The 22,561-nt window shown below is 42.7% G+C and overlaps 1 long non-coding RNA gene across 1 annotated transcript in view; it reads right to left on the reverse strand.

Annotated features, from left to right (window-relative positions):
* The window catches only part of LOC140908984 (uncharacterized), a 132,972-nt gene extending 110,685 nt beyond the window's left edge, over nt 1–22,287 (reverse strand). Inside the window, exon 1 of the long non-coding RNA XR_012158039.1 lies at nt 22,245–22,287. This is a non-coding gene — a long non-coding RNA (uncharacterized LOC140908984). The remainder of the gene's footprint in view (nt 1–22,244) is intronic.
* Nucleotides 22,288–22,561: the final 274 nt, after the last annotated feature.

Consider the following 22,561-nt stretch of genomic DNA (forward strand, 5'->3'; position numbering starts at 1 on the left):
GCATATTGTACTGTTTCGACAGAACTATGTAAAATGGCCACTTCAGTACGATACGTGGAATAAATTGATGGCCTTCTCACCTTTTCTTGGGCAACACCCTAAGCTGTATGGAGAAGAAAATCTGTCAGCGCTCAAGCACTGTTTATGACTTGCTGATGAAATTCTTTTGCTGACCGTGCAATGTATTTATTACACTTTCTCTTTTGAAGTTATTGTCTTGATCAGCAGATGTTAGAAGGACTGTAATCCATAATGTTAATCAAAAGATTATCTAACTAAATCCACTGATATCATGGTGTATTCTTTAGATCTTCTGTAAAACCCATCTGAGTTGGGACATGTGGGATATTCACCTCCAGACAAGCCACATGTCCCAACTCAGATGGGTTTACAGCATGCAACCTTCTTTCCCAAGAGAACCTGCCCTCTAATTCTCTGTAATCATCTGGCATAACATTTATTGTATGAGAGATACTTAGCAACGAGCTGAGTGAAAAGTTAAAATATTTAAACAGTGGTCAGTTTTTTGGTGTTTTGTTTGCTCATCCTGAATTTTTGAAAGCAACCAATATTTAGAAGGATTTTATAGTTTATGCAGCTGACCAAAGCAATAGCAAACTCAGTGCTGTCAGCTCAAGAAGCTGTTTACCTCTCTTTCCAGCCCTGATTCATGCACTCATTTAGGCTACTTTTTTTTTTAATGGAGTGATTTAGTTTTGACAGTGGAGTTACGAATTACTAAATAACATGATGTATACTGTGCAATAAACCCAAAAGAGACTTTTAAAAATGACAGTTCAGCCAGATGTTTGAGACACCTCCATTGCTCCTTTGTGTCTCAGTATTAACAGCCAGCTCTTCCAAGAGACTCTCCCCTTTTTTAATCCTCCAAATTACTATTATAGACTAGCAGGTGCTTTATGGAAACTTTGAAGAAATATTTTGTTGAGAAACAATTCTGTTTCCATATCATGGACTAGGTCATCAGTGGATATAAATCAGTCAAAGCCAATGGTGCTATGCCAATTTACACCCACTGAGGGTCTGGCCCTATATATCGTTTTACGAAATACCCCTTTATTTCAATTCTGTTTCTGTTAGGAGTTCTGTTAGAAGAAGAAGAATATATAAAAAATTACCCAAATTCAAGCAAGAAATATATTATAATCCCAAATCTATTTTACTTAAATCAGCCAAGGAATACACAGAGTTTGCCAGTGAGTGAGAAAAAGTATGAGATGTAATTAAATCAATTCAGTGATAGTCCGTGGAAGCAGCCAGATTACATTGAATTGATTTTTAAAGATACACTCATTTTTTTTCAGTATTTTTCCCAATCATGATGTCTCTTCTGGGACATGTTAAGGTCGTTTGGTTGCCTTATGCATTTCTATACTGCAACATGTTTGGATTTCTATGACATATAACCTTAACTCTACGTTTCCTACATTTATAATGTTTAGTTCAGTGATAATTACAAGATGCTTGTAATGCATTTTGTCCTAAATAACTCTTATGTACTCTCAAACTTAAGGTTTTTGCCTGGGAATCTGTAGTGATAGTAGTTAAACCATTAGGTCTGAAAAAGCTATTTTAATTTTTCATGTTTGCATCTCAACTGTAAAGAATTCTATCCCAATTTATTTGATATAACATGAAGATATATAATAGTACAGTTAATAAGGGGCAGATGGATGAACATTTCATCTTATAAATGCCCCTCATGATGAAGAGGCACGTACAATTGCAATTTGGCCAATTCAATTGTATTTTATTAAGAGTAAGCAGAATTCAGGTCATGTGAGTGTCTGAACCAATTGTTGCTTAAGTCTGAACATTCATCATTCCATCAGTTTTACCATGAGCTTTCCACACAACTGCAAAGCATAAGGGGTATGGAACAGCTTCTGTATGAGGAGAGATTAGAAAGACTGGAACTTTTCAGCTCAGAAAGGAGGAGACTAAAGGGTGATATGATGCAGGTCGATAAAATCATGACTGGGGTGGAGAAAGTGAATAAGGAAGTGTCATTTACCCCTTCACATAACACAAGAACCAGGGGTCACACAATGAAATTAATAGACAACAGGTTTAAAACAAACAAAAGGAAGTACAGCAGAACCCTGTTTATCTGATCTAATTGGGACTGGGAACAAATCAGATAATCAAAAATCCAGATAATCCAGAGAATGGAAAAATGTGATGCTGCAGCACCATCTAGTGGTCACAAGAGACACCACCTGCTTCTGGTCCTGGAGTCCTGGTTGTTCGGTTAATGCGAAATGCCGGATAATAGAGGGTCGGATAAATGCGGTTCTACTGTACTACTTCACATAACGCACAGGAACTCGTGGCCAGGGGATGTTGTGAAGGCCAAAACTATAACTAGGTTCAAAAAAGAATTAGATACATTCATAGTGGATAGGTCCATCAATTGCTTTTAGCCAATATGATCAGTGATGCAACCCCATGCTCTGGGTGTCCTAAGCTGTGAGTAGACAACAGGGGATGGATCACTCTATAATTTCCCTGTTCTGTGCATTACCTCTGAAGCATCTGGCACCAGCACTGTTGGAAGACAAGATACCGGGCTAGATGGACCATTGGTCTGACCCTATATGGACATTCTTACATTCTTTTGTTTTTATAACTTTATCACTGATAGGCCATTCAATGAATATATCTACCACCATTACCAGGGTTGCAGAAATCAACAGAACCAGCACTTCTTCAATGGGGATGGCTAAAACCCATCAGAATCAATGGGAGATGGGCGCCTTCAAACGCTGTTTTGTTTCAAAGTCATAAAGGCCTTGACATGCAAGGGTCCTCCCTACACTTTGTCTTTCCCTTACAATGCCCATTAAATAAAACACACAGCTCTGATACTGTTACATAACAAAAAGAAAAGGAGTACTTGTGGCACCTTAGAGACTAACCAATTTATTTGAGCATAAGCTTTCGTGAGCTACAGCTCACTTCATCGGATGCATTCATTTTCCACTGAATGCATCCGATGAAGTGAGCTGTAGCTCACGAAAGCTTATGCTCAAATAAATTGGTTAGTCTCTAAGGTGCCACAAGTACTCCTTTTCCTTTTGCGGATACAGACTAACATGGCTGCTACTCTGAAACCTGTTACATAACAGTCACCTTTCCCCCTAATATCCATTTTCTTAACCCTTTCTCTTAACCGGCATTGACCTGTGTAAATAATGCATACATAGACTGTCATTTTAATTCGCTATTTTAACTTTATACCGATTCTGAGTGTTTGAGTAGAATGCCCATGGTTTATACATGGTTGTGGCATATACAAAAATATGATGCACCATGACCAACTCTTGCATGTTCATGTAACGACACACTCTCTTTAGCCTGTTGGTCAATATAAAGTCACCCTTCCCACACAGTCATTTTCAATTAATATTTTCTCTACAGATACCATTTTTATTATTGCATCAGTTGCTTGTCCCCTCACCATCCTCTGACTTACTTCCTGAAGATTTCTTACAAGCAGTGCTTTTTAAGAGCAAGGTTGTGTAATTTCTTGTGTAGAATGCATGGTCAACATACAACATTAAGCATTTATCCTCTGGTCTGGCTATCAGAGTTTTAGTGTTTCTCACATTCCTTACCAAAAGCACTTGAGTTACACTTTCTTGGATTCAGCACAGATATTGCAATGCGTGCCTCATTGTACTAAAGGCAATTAATACCTTTTCCTTGCACAGTTCAACACTGAGAGCCGTGATTTTGCAATCCACATTCTCTGAAGTCTAGGTCTCAGAATCATAATGGTGTTGTCCTGCTGCATCTTTGACACAGCTTTCATAGTCCTCTTGGCCACACTAACCTGCATCCATGGGCAGTCCTATTGACTCTGGCCACGGGACCAAGTGATCCTGAGGCCGGGCGCAAACCCACTGACTTCACCGCAGGGCTACAATGCCCTTGCTCCACCCCCAGGGTGACAGGAGGGTACTGGCCCTGCGACACGTGGTGGAGAATGCAGGCAGTGGTTGGGACCTGCTAGAAGGCCCCGAGCAAGGAGAAACTGCTCAAGGCAATCCCAGGGTCCCCCTCGTTCGTTAACTACTGCAAAGTGCGATGGAGACTGAGAAACTATTGAAGTGGTTGTTAGAGAACCAAAAACTACAAGTGACCCAGCAGCAGCAGAGCCAAGCACAGCTGATACAGCAGATCACCACCCAGCAGCAACAGCTGATGCGTGACCTGGCTGACCGGCACCAGACCCAGCAGGAGTGGTTGTGCAGCAAATGGTACAATTGTTGTGGCCTGGAGGGCCCCTCCCCCTTCCGGCCCAGCGGGAGCAGATGCCGGAACCCTTCCCACCAACCTCCTGGTGCGATTCACAAAGATGGGACCTGGAGATGACCCGGAGGCCTTTCTTGTGACTTTCGAGAGAGTAGCCACTGCTGTGTGGTGGCCTTCCAAACACTGGGCCACCCTGCTGTCCCCCTACTTGACAGGTCTGGCCCAGTCCGCATATCGGAATATGGACTCGCTGAATACCCTCGAATACCAGAAGGTAGAGGCAGTGGTCTTAGACCAGACTGGCCATCAGCCCTGAGACCTACCACCATCATTTCTGCCGGGAATGGTATCCTCTTGGGGTCAGACCAAGGGTGGTGGCTCAGTGTCTCTGGGACTGTGCCTGGTGGTGGCTAGACCCCAATAAATAGTCACAGGCCCAGGTGGCCAAAATAGTGATCCTCAAGCAATTCCCCCAGATCCTCCCCGGTGGAGGGAAGGAATGGGTCTAGCGGCATAGGCCACCAACCCTTGCTGAAGCCATTGAATTAATGGTGGCAGATACCCCATGGCCACAATTCCCCAAGCAGGCAACCCTGAAGGGGAAGGATGGTTCAGCCAGAGGGACCCCTCATTGCAACAAAGCGGGAGAGGATGGCACCTATCCTGAATCTCAGCTACCAGCTCAGGCCCCAAAGAAAGGTGACCAGCGGGTGAAGGACCAATGGAGAAGGAAGGAACCCATCAGAGGGGGTACCCCCACCAAAGATATGCGCACCCTCCGTGGGAGGCTTGGACCAGTGCTATGAGTGCACGCAAGAGGGACACCTTTGCCGAGATTGCCCATACATGGATTTCAGTATGGGCCAGCCCCCGGGCCCAGAGGAAGAGCTCAAAGAAACTCATGGTCCCTGTAAGGTAAATGGGGCCCCAACACTGGCTTTGGTGGACACCGGATGTAGCCAGACCCTCATCCATGATGGGGTGGTACCTAGCCCTAAGCCTACAGAGAAGGAGATACAGTTGCAGTGCATCCATGGGGACACACGGCTCTATCCCATAGCGAGGGTTAAACTTGAGATCGCCCCACACAATGCAGTCTTCCAGGTTGGGGTCATCCCCCGATTAGCATATTCTTTGATCCTGGGGCATGACTGGCCTTGGTTCAAGGAGTTCCTAAGGGGCTATGGACACCAAAACCCAGGTGGAGAGGAGGCAGCGACTCCACAGGAAGGGCTACTCGGCCAATCAGTGGTTCCCGTCCTGGGGGAGGGCCCTTATGACTCCCCTAGGGCACCAGATGGACCACCACCCCAGACAGAGACTTCTATGGGGATCATCTGTACCAGGTGGTCAAAGACCCTCAGATGCAGGAAGACCTCCGACAGCTGCTGGCATCAGCGTGATCTCCTGCACTTGGCCCATGCAGTGCCATGGGTGGGGCACTTTGAGGAAGAGAAGACCCTCCAAAGGGTGTCCCAACGACTCTTCTGGCCAGGCATCCACCAGGAGGTGAGGGATTTCTGCGCCTATTGCCTGGAGTGTCAGCATGCCAGACCAAAGGGGATACCCAAGGCGCCTCTCATCCCATTACCCATGATAGGGGTTCCCTTTGAGCATATCAGCCTAGACCTGGTGGGGCCGCTGGAAAGAAGTATTGTGGGAAACTGCTCCATCCTGGTGATAGTGGACTATGCTACCCAGCACCCGGAAGCCATCCCATTGTGAAGAGCCACGGCACCTAAGATCGCAACCAAGCTAGTGAAAGTCTTCGCCTGGGTGGGGATACTGTGGGAAATCCTGACCAATCAAGGTACCAACCTGACATCCTGTCTGATGGCCGAACTCTGCTGCTTACTCAACATCTGGGCTCTCAAGACGACAGTGTACCACCCTCAGACAGACCGGCTGGTAGAGTGTTTCAACCAGACGTTGAAAATGATGTTGCATACGTTTGTGGAAGAGGAACCTGGTACTAGAACACGTTAGTCCTGACCCTGTTGTTCGCTGTGCAGGAGGTACCCCATGCATCAACTGGCTTCTCCCACTTTGAACTCCTCTATGGGTGGCAACCCCAGAGCCTCCTTGAGCTTGTTCAAGAGGATTGGGAAGAGCAAGCGACCTGGGTCACAGGGGTGATCCGCTACATGTTGCAACTGCGGGAGCAACTCCATACTCCAGGGACTTTTGCCCAGAAGAATCTGTTACAGGCTCAGTATGTACAAGAACAGCACGACAAGAAGGGGGCCAGACTCCACAGGTTCGAGCCAGGAGATCGAGTCCTGCTCTTGTTATCCTTCACAGAGTCCAAACTGATGGCCAACTGGCAGGGACCCTACAAGATCACTAAACATCTGGGACTGGTGGACTACGAGATCCGGCTACTGGTGAGACGGAGAGAGACGCATATACCATGTTAACCTGCTGAAGTCGTGGAAGGCCAGGGAGAGCCTGTTCATTACCCCTTTCCCTCCGGAGCCCAAACTGGGACCACTGGTCGACGGAACCCCAGAGTCAGGGCCAGCCATGATGGGCACTGAGCTGAGCCTTGAGCAGCAGTTCTTGCAGTCCTTTCCAGAAGTTTTATCTTCCCGCCCAGGGCGGATGGAAGTCACGCACCACCATATAGCCACTCTACCAGGCCAAAGGGTCTGTGACGCCCACCGACCCCTTCCAAGGAAGATGTGAGAGGCCATCCAGAGGGAATTAGATACATAAGAACATAAGAATGGCCATACTGAGTCAGACCAAAGGTCCATCCAGCCCAGGATGCTGTCTGCTGACTGTGGCCAATGTCAGGTGCCCCAGAAAGAGTGAACCTAATAGGTAATGATCAAGTGATCTCTCTCCTGCCATCCATCTGCACCCTCTGACAAACAGAGGCTAGGGACACCATTTCTTACCCATCCTGGCTAATAGCCATTAATGGACTTAACCTCCATTAATTTATCCAGTTCTCTTTTAAACCCTGTTATAGTCCTAGCCTTCACAACCTCCTCAGGCAAGGAGTTCCACAGGTTGACTGTGTGCTGTGTGAAGAACTTCCTTTTATTTGTTTTAAACTTGCTGCCCATTAATTTCATTTGGTGGCCCCTAGTTCTTATATTATGGCAACAAGTAAATAACTTTTCCTTATTCACTTTCTCCACACCACTCAGGATTTTAGATATCATATCCCCCTTAGTCTCCTCTTTTCCAAGCTGAAAAGTTCTAGCCTCTTTAATCTCTCCTCATATGAGACCCGTTCCAAACCCCTAATCATTTTAGTTGCCCTTTTCTGAACCTTTACTAATGCCAGTATGTCTTTTTTGAGATGAGGGAACCACATCTGTATGCAGTATTCAAGATGTGGGCATACCATGGATTTATATAAGGGCAATAAAACATTCTCTGTCTTATTCTCTATCCCTTTTTTAATGATTCCTAACATCCTGTTCGCTTTTTGACGGCCGCTGCACACTGCGTGGACTTTTTTTCAGAGAACTATCCACGATGACTGCAAGATCTTTCTCCTGATTAGTTGTAGCTAAATTAGCCCCCATCATATTGTATGTATAGTTGGGGTTATTTTTTCCAATGTGCGTTACTTTACCTTTATCCACATTAAATTTCATTTGCCATTTTGTTGCTGAATCACTTAGTTTTGTGAGATCTTTTTGAAGTTCTTCACGGTCTGCTTTGGTCTTAACTATCTTGAGCAGTTTAGTATCATCTGCAAACTTTGTCACCTCACTGTTTACCCCTTTCTCCAGATCATTTATGATTAAGTTGAATAGGATTGATCCTAGGACTGAGCTTTGGGGAACACCACTAGTTACCCCTTTCCATTCTGAAAATTTGCCATTTATTCCTACCCTTTGTTCCCTGTCTTTTAACCAGTTCTCAATCCATGAAAGGATCTTCCCTCTTATCCCATGACAACTTATTTTACTTAAGAGCTTTTGGTGAGGGATCTTGTCAAAGGCTTTCTGGAAATCTAAGTACACTATGTCCACTGGATCCCCCTTGTCCACATGTTTGTTGACCCCTTCAAAGAACTCTAATAGATTAGTAAGACATGGTTTCCCTTTAAAGAAACCATGTTGACTTTTGCCCAACAATTTATGTTCTTCTATGTGTCTGACAATTTCATGCTTTACTATTGTTTCAACTAATTTGCCCAGTACTGAAGTTAGACTTACCGGTCTGTAATTGCCGGGATCACCTCTAGAGCCCTTCTTAAATATTGGCATTACATTAGCTATCTTCCAGTCATTGGGTACAGAAGCTGATTTAAAGGACAGGTTACAAATCATAGTTAATATCTCCACAATTTCACATTTGATTTATTTCAGAACTCTTGGGTGAATGCCATCTGGTCCCGGTGACTTGTTACTGTTAAATTTATCCATTAATTCCAAAACCTTCTCTAGTGACATTTCAATCTGTGACAATTCCTCAGATTTGTCACCTACAAAGGATGGCTCAGATTTGGGAATCTCCCTAACATCCTCAGCCGTGAAGACTGAAGCAAAGAATTCATTTAGTTTCTCTGCAATAACTTTATCGTCTTTAAGTGCTCCTTTTGTACCTCGATCATCCAGGGGCCCCACTGGTTGTTTAGCAGGCTTCCTGCTTCTGATGTACTTAAAAAACATTTTGTTATTATCTTTTGAGTTTTTGGCTAGCTGTTCTTCAAACTCCTTTTTGGCTTTTCTTATTACATTTTTACATTTAATTTGGCACTGTTTATGCTCCTTTCTATTTACCTCACTAGGATTTGACTTCCACTTTTTAAAAGATGCCTTTTTATCTCTCACTGCTTCTCTTACATGGTTGTTAAGCCACGGTGACTCTTTTTTAGTTCTTTTACTGTGTTTTTTAATTTGGGGTATACATTTAAGTTGGGCCTCTATTATGTTGTCTTTGAAAAGTGTCCATGCAGCTTGCAGGGATTTCACTGAAGTCACTGTACCTTTTAATTTCTGTTTAACTAACCTCGTTTTTGCATAGTTCTCCTTTCTGAAATTAAATGCCACAGTGTTGGGCTGTTGGGGTGTTCTTCCCACCACAGGAATGTTAAATGTTATTATATTATGGTCACTATTTCCAAGCGGTCCTGTTACAGTTACCTCTTGGACCAGATCCTGCGCTCCATTCAGGACTAGATCAAGAATTGCCTCTCCCCTTGTGGGTTCCTGTACCAGCTGCTCCGAGAAGCAGTCATTTAAAGACTGCATGCTGGAGCTAGGGGTAATGGAAGAATAAAGGAGCGAATGGCGTAGTCCGATTGTCCTAGTCTTGAAGCCGAACAGGAGCACTCGCTTTTGTATCAGAAACTCAACGCCCTCTCCTGCTTTGATGTGTACCCCATGCCGCATGTGGAGGAGCTCTCAGAGAGGCTAGGAAGGGTTACATTCCTGTCCATGCTTAATTTGACAAAGGGGTATTGACAAATACCCCTTACACCAAACTCAAGGGCGAAGACGGCCCTCCCTACGCCATTCAGCCTATTTCACTTTGTGAGGATGCTTTTCAAACTGCACAGAGCCATAGCCACCTTCCAGCGGCTAATGAACTCCATCCTGCAGCCCCACAACCAGTACGCTGTGGTATATATCATCAACAGTGTGATATATAGTGCCAACAGGGAGGACCCTCTCCGACACATTGCCAATGTGTGAGGAGCCCTAAAAGAAGCTGGGCTCATGGCAAACCCAGCAAAATGTCACCTTGGTCAACAGGAGGAGATATACCTAGGGTACACAGTGGGTTGTGGCAAGGTGCAAGTCCTAAAGGACTGGCCTGTCCCCACTATAAAGAGGCAAGTGAGACAGTTCCTAGGAGAGGTGGAGTATTACTGCCAGTTCATACCTGATTTCACAACGCTGGCAGCCCCCCTCTCAGACCTGACCGAGAACTTGCTAGCACAGAAGGTCCGGTGGTCTGAGAGGTGCAAGGCGGCCTTCCAGATGCTGAAGGAATGTCTAGCCAATAAGCCAGTTTTAACCCACCCAGACTTTACGAGGTCCTTCCTCCTACAGACGGATGCCTCAGAAATGGGACTCGGGGCTGTCCTCTCCCAACAAGTCGATGGGGAAGAACACCTGGTCCTATACCTAAGCCAGAAACTGTTCCCCAGAGAGACCTGATATTTAACCATCAAGAAAGAGGTGCTAGCCATGAAGTGGGCCGTGGAGGCCCTCGTTATTACTTACTGGGGAACCCCTTCCAACTAATTACAGACCACGCACCCCTTCACTGGCTTAATAGCATGAAAGACACCAATGCCTGGATCATGCATTTGTATCTCTCCCTACAGCCATACGATTTCTGGGTCTTCCATCGACCATGTAAGGCACGCACCAACACCGACTTCTTTTCTAGATAGGGTAGGGAGGACAACAAGGAAGGACACCAGACAGGTACTCTCTTGAGGGGGAGGGTGTATGACAGGGTGGACTGGCCCCACAGTGGAACAGACGGGGTGACGGCAGTGCTCTTAGCAGCAGAAGCCATGCCCCCTCAACTCTGCTGGGCATGCTCCAACAGCTGCTGCAGTATAAAAGGGAGAAGCCTACCTCAGTCTGGGCTGACTGCCAAGGAGGAAAGATATTTAGTAGAGGCTCCAGCCCAGGAGCCATTACAGCTCTTGCCTATGGGAGCTGAAGAGCCTGAGGCCCGGACCAGAAGCCTGCCGCCAGCAGAATCCCAGGGAGCATCCTGCGCTGAAGAGCCTGGAGGACGCAATACCCTATGGACTGTTGCTGCAAGCAAGCTGGTAGGAAGTGACCCAGGGAGGGTGTGTGAGTGGTACCTCCCACCCTCATGAGGTCAGCGTGTTTCAGTGGGATTCCCCACTGACCCAGTGGTGGACCACTCCGCCACTGTTAGGGCCCTGAGTCGGGGCCTGGTAGAGTCGGGCGGGCCTGGGCCCCCCTACCAGGGCCGCCATCCCTCTGGTGACAGCCCCCAGGTGCGGCCACTAGGCCACACTACCCTGCATTGGAAGATGATTATATTGACTCTGGCCACTACACCACACAACCCTGCACCCAAGGGTGGTTTTATTGACTCCAGCCACTAGGCCACACCATCCTGCACCCAAGGGTGGTTGTATTGGCTCTGGCCAGTAGGCCACACCATCCTGCTCCCAAGGGCAGTCCTATTGACTCTGGCCATTGGACTAAGCGACCCTGAGGCCAGGCACAAACCCATTCGCTTCACCGCGGGGCTACCACACCCTTGCTCCACCCCCAGGGTGACAGGAGGGTACTGGCCCCACAACATGGTATTTGTGCCTGCAGAATTACCACTGTTCAGATTCTCAAGGACATCTGAAGAACAATCATCCCACTGATGAGAGATTTCAAATAACAAAGAAACATATGTAAATCGCCAGTTTAGATTTAAGTTGCTATGGCTGGTTCCTTTTACCAATAACACCACCCTCATCCACCTACCGTCCCCTTCGACATGTTTACCAATGCCTTAGCACCATGGTTCTAATTGTTCAACAGAGGATCTGTATCCTCATACATGGCATGCTTCAACACTGGTTAGGATAACTGGTGGATGTCTTCTCCCTCTGTTTTAGGGTCTGCTCTAGATCCTGAGCATAGTACTCATAAACTGCCTTATCCTTGCCCCGGTCTTCCAGTCAGGTTCTGGAGTCTCAACCAAAGACTGAGCCAGGGACTGTCCTTGAGTCCATCCTCTGAGCTGTCGCTTTGTACCATTTTCTTTGCAGGCACCTGAGCACCAAAAAAGGTAAAGTAAACTCCATATTGCTCATGGAGGGGATGCAAGAATCAATGCTTCCTCTCTCTCTTTCCTCCAATTTCAGAAGTATGGTATTCAGACAAGATGGCCTCTTTCATAAGCTGGCCAACATACCCACTCTCCTTGGTCAGAGTGTTAGAGGCCCCACTCCCCACACAAGCCCTGATTGGCTCACACCCCAGTCATAGATTAAGACTGATAGTGGAGGCATAGGTGCTGGAAATAGGGATGCTGGGGTGCTGCCACACCCTCTGGCTTGAAGTGGTGTCCATTATATATAGGGTGGTTCAATGACTCTCAGCACCCCCACTATAAAAACTGTTACAGCACCCTTGAGTGATGGGGAGTGTGGGCAATCTGTAGAATGTCTTTCACCCCCATCCTGCTTTTGGTTGGTCCACAGTTGTGGTCAGGGGCCAGGTTTACTCCAGGAAGTAAAACAACAAAAAATCCACCCACCGTGCATGCTTCGTAAGATGGGACTTGGCATACATCTAGGGGAGGGTTTCTGGTTCGTCTCGATGCTGATTCATCAGTGGGGTAGCAGGTAAGGGGTGTGTCCTCACATAGTTCATTTGAGTGGGGGTTTACAAATAGGCTACTGATCACTTTAAAAAATGATAGCCACACTGAGCAGTTCCTAACCTTTAGGAACTGATGGTCAGTACCGTGGTACTTAACATCTTCCTGACAGGTACCATTACTGCTGTTCCTCACTGGTAGCTGATGATAGTACTAAAGAAGTATAATGCTCTGTACTGGAGAAACTTAGGCAAGAACTCATTAACGGTTAAGATGAGCTGCAAAAAGTATGCATAAAATGTAAAAATTAATTAAATGAATCCAGCTACACAAAAGAATGGGCAGTTCAATAATGTTTATACAGCACAGGTTCAGGAGACTACTGGAAGGTCTGAAAATGTTTAAAGTATCCAGAAAGGTAATGAAAACATCAAGATCCCAAGCCAACCTCCAGTTGCTATATGTGAGTCTTTCCATTGGCTTCAATGGGAAATGGCTCACACCCCAGAAACGTAAAAATGGAGGCACTGGAGTTCAAAGTTTCCATTGTGCACACTCAACACCTGATGTACATGCTCAGATGGGAATTCTCAGTTGCAAATACAGAATTTTCATCTGCATTCAGTGCATTGGGCTCACCTCACAAACTAAGTAAATCGAAAGTCTGGGCTAGAATGACTGTAGTATATAATAGGATGATACATTATAACAGAGATCACATGTTGATGGGCATCATATAGACATATAGAATAACAGAGTAAGGCTGGATATAAACTCTAACAATACCACAACTGGGTCTCTGATGAAGTCTGTCAGATTGTAAAGAAGACCAAATAGAACACAATTATAGTTTTCATGTAAATAGGGACCTCAAGGTGCTTGACAGGTATTAATTAAATTAATTAAATTTCAGACTACCACTGAGAAGTGGGTAGTTTTACCCATTATCCAGGCCATGGAGAGGTTGTGAATTGCCCAAGTCACAAAGTGAGTTAGCAACAGAAGATCTAAAAGTCCTGACTCCTAGTCCTCTGATCTGACCACCAAACCCGTATAAAGAAAGTTTTTAATGTATCAAATTGTATTCTCTCAATATAGTACAGCAATCAGGAGGAACTAGTCAATGAAGATATGGGAGACTGAGTTGTAAGAGGTCTGGAGGAAATCATAGTTTTAAAAAACATTGTGAGTGAGGGAGTGGAACTGAGTCATAAAGGGTAAAAAAGGACTTCACCTCTGTTGTGCTAAGCTAAGTGTAGTCGTAGTTATCCCACACAGCTGGACAGTAAAAGGGTGGAGAAGTTAGTGCTTTATGGGCTTTCCTATCCCCATCCCAGAAAGTTGCAGTCACTTAACACAATAGGAGTAGCAGAGAGGAGAAAATAAAATTACAGTTAAGAAAGAGAAGCCAGGAATCTGAAGACGTGTTCTGTTTTTAGTTCAAGGATGGATTGTACATTTTTGGCAAGCAAATATTTTAAAACAAATAAAACAATAATGATATATCAGCTGTTCTAAGAAAAATGATACTGGTTTAACAAAAAAAATTCAGTAATGGAAAATTTTCTTGTCACCATATTCTGTTATTAGAGTTATTAAGGGTTTCTTTATTTTTCCGTTCATTCTTTGACATCAGTGTGGAAACCAAACTCTTACATTAAAACTGGAATAATGACATGAAAAAATAAATACTGGGGTTTTTAATGAAGATTTTTTTGATGCAGATGCATAGCTCAGTGAGATGAAAGCTCATCTTCAGCCCCTACTGAAGCATTTGTAACACATGGGATACATTTGAGATTTCCTCACACAGTGCCAATAGTTTAGGTTTGAGCCAACCAAAAAATCGCTTTGTTTTAATGCATTCCCTGCCTGTTAAAATAACATTTCTACCACACACACAGGTGTAAATATATACTATAATGCATCAGAAGCTTGTTCAATGTATTGAGGTATGGTTTCATCTAAATACTTTTGGTATTTTAATGCTTTCCCCATATGTTTAAAGCTGTGGTTTTTAATTGTTAAAGTAAAGGTGCCCTGGTGGTATATAAAGTTCATTTTATCCATCCATGTGCTGTAAGTATAGAGAGGAAAGATGGTCTTGTGGCTGAGGTACTGGCTGGGGTTTCAGGAGATGTAGGTTTAGTCCTGGCTCAGACAGAAACTTCCTTTGTTACTCTTGGCAGAACATTTAATCTCATTGCTCTGTGAAATGGGGATAACACTGTAACATCAGCGGGCTCTGAAGGAATGAAGCAAGATCACATTGTCTAAAATCCAACAAACTTTAATTCAGCCAGAGCCCTCACACAGCAGCTCCTGCTCCCCCCCGAGCTGGCATCAGGTTTCACCACTCACCACAATAATACTTTGTTTCTATCCTAGTCCCTCAATTTCTCACTCAATCCACATTCACCTGCAACCCCACTAGTAGAGAGAGGATACACAGTGAAATGGTGACATTTATTTTTGTTCACAGGACCAGGAGAAGGCTTCTACATCACTTAAGACCACCAGTATACATGAACATAGGGCGTTAGTGGTGCATAGGTTTTGTAGCAGTCCTATGAACAAAAATGAATTGTACCCATTCTATTCTGAGTTCTCTTGCAATGCTCACTACTGGGGATCTGAACTCTATCCAATAGTACATTAGGCAGCATGATTAGCATCTTTCGTGAGTGGTTCTTCCTTCTTCGTCTCCCTAATGGGAAAACTGCAGGTGGATTTTATGTTAAATTATTATAATTATTTTATGTTAGCTGTATGTGTGTTTTTATTAGTGGATGCAAGGTCAATAAAATATACCTTGCACTTGGAATGGAAGGTGGTGAGTTTTGAGGTGGACCTTAGATCCCGCAGTTCAGTCCCCAGTCTTAGACCCACATTTCACACAAAACTCTCAACATATTTATAAACTACACATTCAACCTATAGATACTACTTCAGTCACCATGGAAATTCAGCCACCATTCGGATCAAATAGGGTTGCTGGTGAACAGGTCACAGCAACTCTCTAGACAATAGTATACAACACCAAGAGAAGAGAACACAAGGTTAGAGCCTACTTGCAGTTGCACCAGTGACTTGAATTGTGTTATTTAGAACACAATTTGGCTCAGTATGTCTAACTGAACATCATTTCTCATCTCCCATAAAATGTCAATTTCCATGTAAAGCCTTTTAATATGCAGTTCTGTACCTTCTGCTGGGGTGTCTTGTGACTGAAAAAGCCATGCTAGCAGTACAGTGCAAGAGCCTGTATTATCAGATCTAGCCAACAGATTTTCATCCTTCAGTCCAACCATTAGAGCTTGAACTAGAGTCAAAGGAAAGACCCTCATGGCCTTGAATCAGACCCTTAGTACTGGTTTAATGATCTCATGTAGAACTTCACTCTTTCTTCAGCATTACACATTTCACTTGAATGTCACACAATCATTTGCTTTTTCTCCGGATAAATTTTGGAAATACTTAATTTATGATTGTCATCCAGCATTTTTGCATTTGTTTTCTAGAGTACTAGTTTGTTTTCCATTTCATCTGTACAACTTATTCTTTGATCTATTTTGGTTTATTCCCATATAAAATGTACTAATGCATTCTGCATGACTGCTTACAATGGTTCTCTTGTGGTGTTTGTGGTAACTACTGTTCCAAAACAACTATTTCAAGATGCTTTCCTTTAGATAATTACTGAGGAATTCTGTAGCAATTTTACATAAGGGCGATCAGTTTGTTTGTCAGGTAATCACGTCGTTCTTTTGTTGCTACGGTCACATCTGCAAACAATAGTCCTTCCTCTGTTTTGTCCTGTAAGTGTTCAGTTATGGTTCATGAGAAGCCTCCATCTTACTTCTCTTTGCCCACTGCTCCCATCTTATAAACTGCTCAATTTTTATGACAGATTTTTCACTCGACCTTGGTTCTCACTGTCTTTTGCAAAGAGGTAGTTTCGCCATAGACATCCATTTCTCCTACATAAATGCTGGTGTTAAATCAGGATTTTAGTCAGAAGTAGAGCTGGTCAAAAGCTTTTTAACTGAAATTAAAAGTCATTTTGACAAAAACTAAGTTTTTCAAGAAATCGGATTGATTTTAATGAAAATTCATTCCCAACAAAAATTTGAAAAAAAATCTTTCAAAAATGTTAGAAGACCCAATTTCTGTGAGTTTTCTGTTTTTGTTTCAAAATTACTTTGCTTCACAATTCACACTACTTTATATTTCAAACATAAATAAATATCTGAAATTGAAACATTTCAAATTTCAAATGCAATGTTTTGACTGAACTGAAAATTTCATTGTGTAAAAAATTCAAAATGTTAGCTTCTCATCCTATTTTGGTTTTTTTTTTAATCTCAAAATTTGTCATGGGACAGAAAATTGGTTTTCTTACTGCACTAGTCAGACTTCTACCACGCTGATTCGAAACAAAGTAATTGCATAAACAGAAATATTTCCAGCTGCTTGTAACAATCTGCAATGCTCTGTCGATAGGCACAAAGGGGATTTATAACACACCGAATACTAGGTTACTCTGGTAGAGAGCCAACACAGCTATGGGGGTGTGAGCCGGATTCATTTCTATCTCATGCACCATCATCAGAATTGTTCACTAAGATCCAATTGCCATTCTTTTCCTGATGGTGGCACACAAACCAGAAAGAACCCAACTTGACTTTAGATTCCAGGATGAGCTTGCAGATAGAAATATATAGGAAAGATGAGTTGATTTTATATGGAGTCATTCAGAGAAAATAAACATGGAGCCCCACAATGCACTGTTGAGGAATGACTTTTCAGAGGAAAACTGTACTTTAACTAATGTAAACACTATTCCTAGAGCTGTGTGAGCCAAAACTCTGTAGGAGTTCTTGCAAGAAAGCACATCTGTTACATTTCTTGAATTGTTGCTGGTGCACAAAATATGTAGAAAAAAAAGACTATGTTAAATTTCAAGTTCATTTTAAACTCAAGAAAATAATGATCTACAGTTGGGAAATACAAAATTGGTATGCAAATCTTGAAGCTCTTAAAAGGATACTTCAGTATAGTGACTCGATGGCTCAGAGGTTTGGTAATGGAATTTAGAATCTTCCAACATTAGGTCAACTCATTCAAATCCAGTCCAGATCAGTAGTGATCAAAAGTCATTATGAGCTGCCACCTAATATGAAACAAATTGTTGGTCTTGACCTAGTACTTAGTGGCCAGGTTACCATATAACAATATTAATTTTAATTGGAAAGCTTGGCAGAGAGACTAAAGATGAAATAACAAAGGAAACTAAATTATCCTTTCACTCAGTTCATGTTTGAAGTAATGGGGGGAAGTATGTGAGGAAGCTTGCATTTGCTGCTTGTCATGTTAGACCTGTTCTACAGGTAAAGACAGGATTTCAAGCTGTCCAGTATCTTACCTGAGCACTAACTTCCCTTTAAAACATTAAAATAAAGCATTAAAAAATAAGTCATTGAAAACTATGGGGAGTAAAAATAAAAAGTCCTAATTGAATAAGTACTTGACAATGTCTTACAATTTTGAGCTGGAGGCTCTCTAGCACTGGGGTATTGTCTCACTCATAAACATTAAGTCAGAGGTAAATACATTTTCATTCTTCTTAAGTCTATGTTGAGCATTCACACTGTCTATTGAAATTAGTATTCTTCTGATGAGGAATCCATGCCGGGCTGTTGCTCTGGTGCCCGGATTGCACAGTACACATTCCAACAGAAGACTCCAAAAGTAGCAGCTGCTCATAGACTTCATGGAACAGTTGTAACTGAGAAACACTTTCAAAATTGTCCTTCAGTAATGAGCACCTGTAGAGGTACATTACAGTGTCCCACCTAAAAAGTAGACCTACAGCTGCCACTCAATATTATCTTCTAAAAGGAACAAGCTATCAAATTTTCATGATTTGAAGTTTTGCAGAATATCGCAAGAGGAACACTTTGTTCTAGCACCTGTGCAGGCTACATACACATTGTGGTGTTAAGTGATCATGCAGTACTTAAGGGGCTTGCAACAGCTCTATTTTATTGTGTATCCGGCTCCTTGCTGTGTATAACAACAAGAGCTTCACAGCACCCAGCCCAGATACTGTCTGGGAAGCTCAGCCCTTGAAAGCACAGTCTCCAAACCACATTTTTCACTAGACCAGACCAAGACTGGCTTTGTAGGATGACAGGAACACTGCAGGGTACACCAAATTCCTCCAGTAGCTAGGCTAGGAGCAGATGGAGTCAGTGTATATCTGAACAAGTGACAATTTCTACCTGCTTTGGACCACATTCAGTTCCCATGCAAATCAATGGAAAGAATCCCTGGGAGCTTGATTGTTCCCTTTTCAGATAGTTCTGCTGGACTGGGTCCAATTTATTCCTAATGTAACTCCAAATGAAGCGGAGAGGACTGGAGAGGCTTTCAGTGTTTAGAGCTGGGTAATGCACTAATGCCAAGGGAGGAATTTTGTTTTTTGTTGTTATAATCAGTGAGACAGAAAGCAAAGAAAAGAGGAAACAAATAAGAAAGGATGTGCTCATTATCTGACTTGGGAACAAGGGGCAAATTATTAATTTAAAACACACATACAATTTTCAACACTTCATTAAAGATCTAGAGAGAAAAAAGGGAAACCTAATACTTTTAAAGCAGTGGGTGAGCCTCTGACAATTTGGTTCAGATACGCACTGGATTTTCTTTGATCTGCAGTATTGGTCGGGAAGATTCATGGAATCAGTTTCTCTTGCCAGATTTCAAGTACTTTCTGTTTCCATGCACGGTTGGAACCCAAACGTGCAGAGACACACGAAAATAAAAAAAAAATGGGAGAAATTTAAATTAACCTACTTTTTAGAACTTGGGGGTGGGGAGAACTTGTTTTTAACTTGAGATTTTCAGATGGATTTTAATTTATCCAAAGGTTCTGGAGCAGGTTGTTTTCATAATGGACCCAATCTTGCACCACCGTCATCTATACACCATGGATTTGCACCAAAGAACTCTGTCCTTGACTTCAGTGAGACCAGGGTTGGACACAATATTTTTCACCAGTGTTCAGGGCTGTGGATCGCTTTTAGTCAAAGAGGTACTTTAGATTATAAGTTATTTTTTAATGGCACCATTCAAATTCGATACAATCCAATGTGCAATGGGTGATTTTCCATTGACGTCAATGGGCTTGGAATCAAGCACACAGTCTTGCAGTTCTGGTGGCAGAAAGCCAGCAGCACTGTGAGAAGCTGACTCAGCAACTTTCAGCAAATTGTTCTGAGTGGGAGTCAAAGAACACTAGGGGCTTCCAAAGCAGCAAGGGAACCAGAATTCTCAGTCTGCACTGAAAGTTCTTGGCTCTAATGATCTCATACCAATGCAAAAATATTTGGGAAATAAGTTTTGCCAAATCAAATGAGCTGTTACCTACTCAACAAGAATTGAATACATATAACTGAGCACAATCCCAGAACACCATCCACATAGATGGGATAAATGAGAGAGGCAGAGAGTGTTTCATATGGAAGGTCTGAGCTTTATGAAAGTAAATAAGTGCTTAGACATTTTATTTCATGCAAATTCTTTAGTCTTTTCATGTGGACTTCTCCCAGGTAATTCAACCTGTTCATATACCTAATAGGCCTCTTGGGCCAGATGCTTGAACTGCCTCTCATGGCATTTAATTGTTGCCTCGGGGCTATATTGTTAGGATGGTACATGCAGCTAACAAGTATATACTAGATAAGGGGTGGGGGCTCTGAAATACCATCTAGGAACAAAAGGAGGCAATGACATTGCAACCTCTTATTTCAAAATAGGGATGGACCTGAACCACAAAGTTGGGATCATTGGAAGTTAAAGTTAAGCATATACTTTTCATGATTTGCTGGATCAAAGACTCAGAGTTTAGAAGGGTTTGAGCCAGGTTTGTTTTGTGATCCATTTTGGATATAGGGGCCAACTGCAAACTTCAGGTCTGCAACCTGATCTGAGCTTCCTCCAAAATTCAGAGGATGTTTGGAGCAAAAGGGGTCTTGATTTGGATTCCTCTCTAACTCAATATATTACATATCTATTCAAGACATTTTGTATTTATGCTAGCCTGTATTCCTGAGGCTAGTATTATTAGTTTAATTAGGTTCATTGTTCCTATTGAAACTTTATGCATAATTCATTGCTAAGAAGATGAGCGGGCAGATAACATATTCAAGGTTTGGATTAATGCAAAGAATTAAAAAGAATATTAATGGAATATAAATATGGAAGAATATAAAGAATATAAAAAGAGGATGAAAAGACTGGAGGTACTGGGGCTCATCTCTTTGCTTTGTTCATTCTTCCTATGCCTCAGCCCTGAAATGTTCCTTTGATCAGTCTTAACATCAAGCATTTCAGGAAAAAAAAAGATTGATTAAGATGGCAAGTTTGGTGTGGTATTTCTATTTTGTTTTGTTTGAATGTACTGACTTCAGATCAGGGAATACAAAAATTACCACTGATGTTAATTTAACACAAACATTTTGTCTAATCCTGATTTCTTTATTGGCCTATGCTGTGATAGGCCAATAAAGGTAAATATATCAACTAGCAGTCTGCTTTCTGGTCTGCGGTAACGTGCTGATTGATTTTCATACAAAGTAATAGAAGCCTGGATTGGGAGAGAGAATAGTCTAGAATTTTTTTTTTAAATATAATAAAATACACTTTGATGACAGGAGCTAGACCCAGTAGCTTGACTCTTGTGTTTCTTAAGTGCGTGGGTTCAGGAATCATGTCTCTTGCTCTGCAAAATGCCATAGCTCCTGTGCAGTAGGAATTAGGTTCATTTGGTCTAAAGGAGGATCATTTGCAAGGACCAACATTTTCAAACTTAGATGCTGGGAAAAAAACACATTTAGGCACTTTCAGTGTCAGTGGCTCTGGAAATCAGGTTAACTGTTGGACAACATCTCATCTCCAGTGAGCCAAGGAGAGAGATCACTCTCCTGCTCTCCTTGCTTAGGGATGTCAGCAACTAGTTTAAACAAAATGATTACATTAATATGAAAGATTGATTTGGTGGTTTCCAAAAAAGCAGGGTGTCAAGTGAAGTTCTTCAGGGTGGATGGCTCGCTTCACCGGACTGGATGTAAAAGGGCAGAAAATTCATGCTCAGATGGCCAAAGAATACAATGCACCAATAACAACATTACAGACAAATATAATATAATGACGACTCGACATTAAATGGCAAGCACAAAGCATAGAAAAGACTCATGGGTGAATCAGAAACAGGAAAAGAAACAGGAAAAGAAAAAAAAAGAAAAGAAATTAGAGCAAGTTTCCCTCGGAGATGTCATCCAGACACCATTGCTGGAGCTCATATATTCACAGGTTAGAATGCTGTTCTACAGAATGCTGAGCATTCTTGCTCCCATCTAGTACCTAATTTTAAGCACATGTTCATGTCCTTTTGCTCAATGGCACCAAAGTGCTCTGCACTTTGAAGGACTGAGCCTTTCCTGCAGACAGTGTATTATATAATACTGACCAGAGTTGATATGTATGATAGCAATATTGTAAAGCAAGACGTGCCATGAATGAAAATGCAGTACAGAAGTTGGGTGATTATTTATGAACTATTTCAAGTCTGGAATTATTTTGAAGCTGAATATTGAGAAAGAATGGCATCATATACACCTTACCTTTTTGTCCTATGTTATATCTCATCCTCAAGACTTGGTCATACACAGCACAGGTCTGGCCTATTGCACCTGTAAGCAAAAGTGAAAGTGAAGAGAAGGAAAGGGAGCTCACGGAGACCAGGTCCTGCATGAACCAGAGGACTGCTATAGAGCTACCAAGTGACTCCTGCCCACCAGTAGGAATAAGGCCTGAGAGGTTTACGCATCATAATGCTTTTATCTTGTGCTTATATTCACAGTGCTCCGCATCTCAACCTTTTTTAAGCACTCATTTGCCTGCTGAGGATCACACATGAGCTTAAGGCCAAGACTACATT

The sequence above is a fragment of the Lepidochelys kempii genome, chromosome 3, assembly GCF_965140285.1.
Source record: "Lepidochelys kempii isolate rLepKem1 chromosome 3, rLepKem1.hap1, whole genome shotgun sequence".
Classification (NCBI taxonomy): domain Eukaryota; kingdom Metazoa; phylum Chordata; order Testudines; family Cheloniidae; genus Lepidochelys; species Lepidochelys kempii.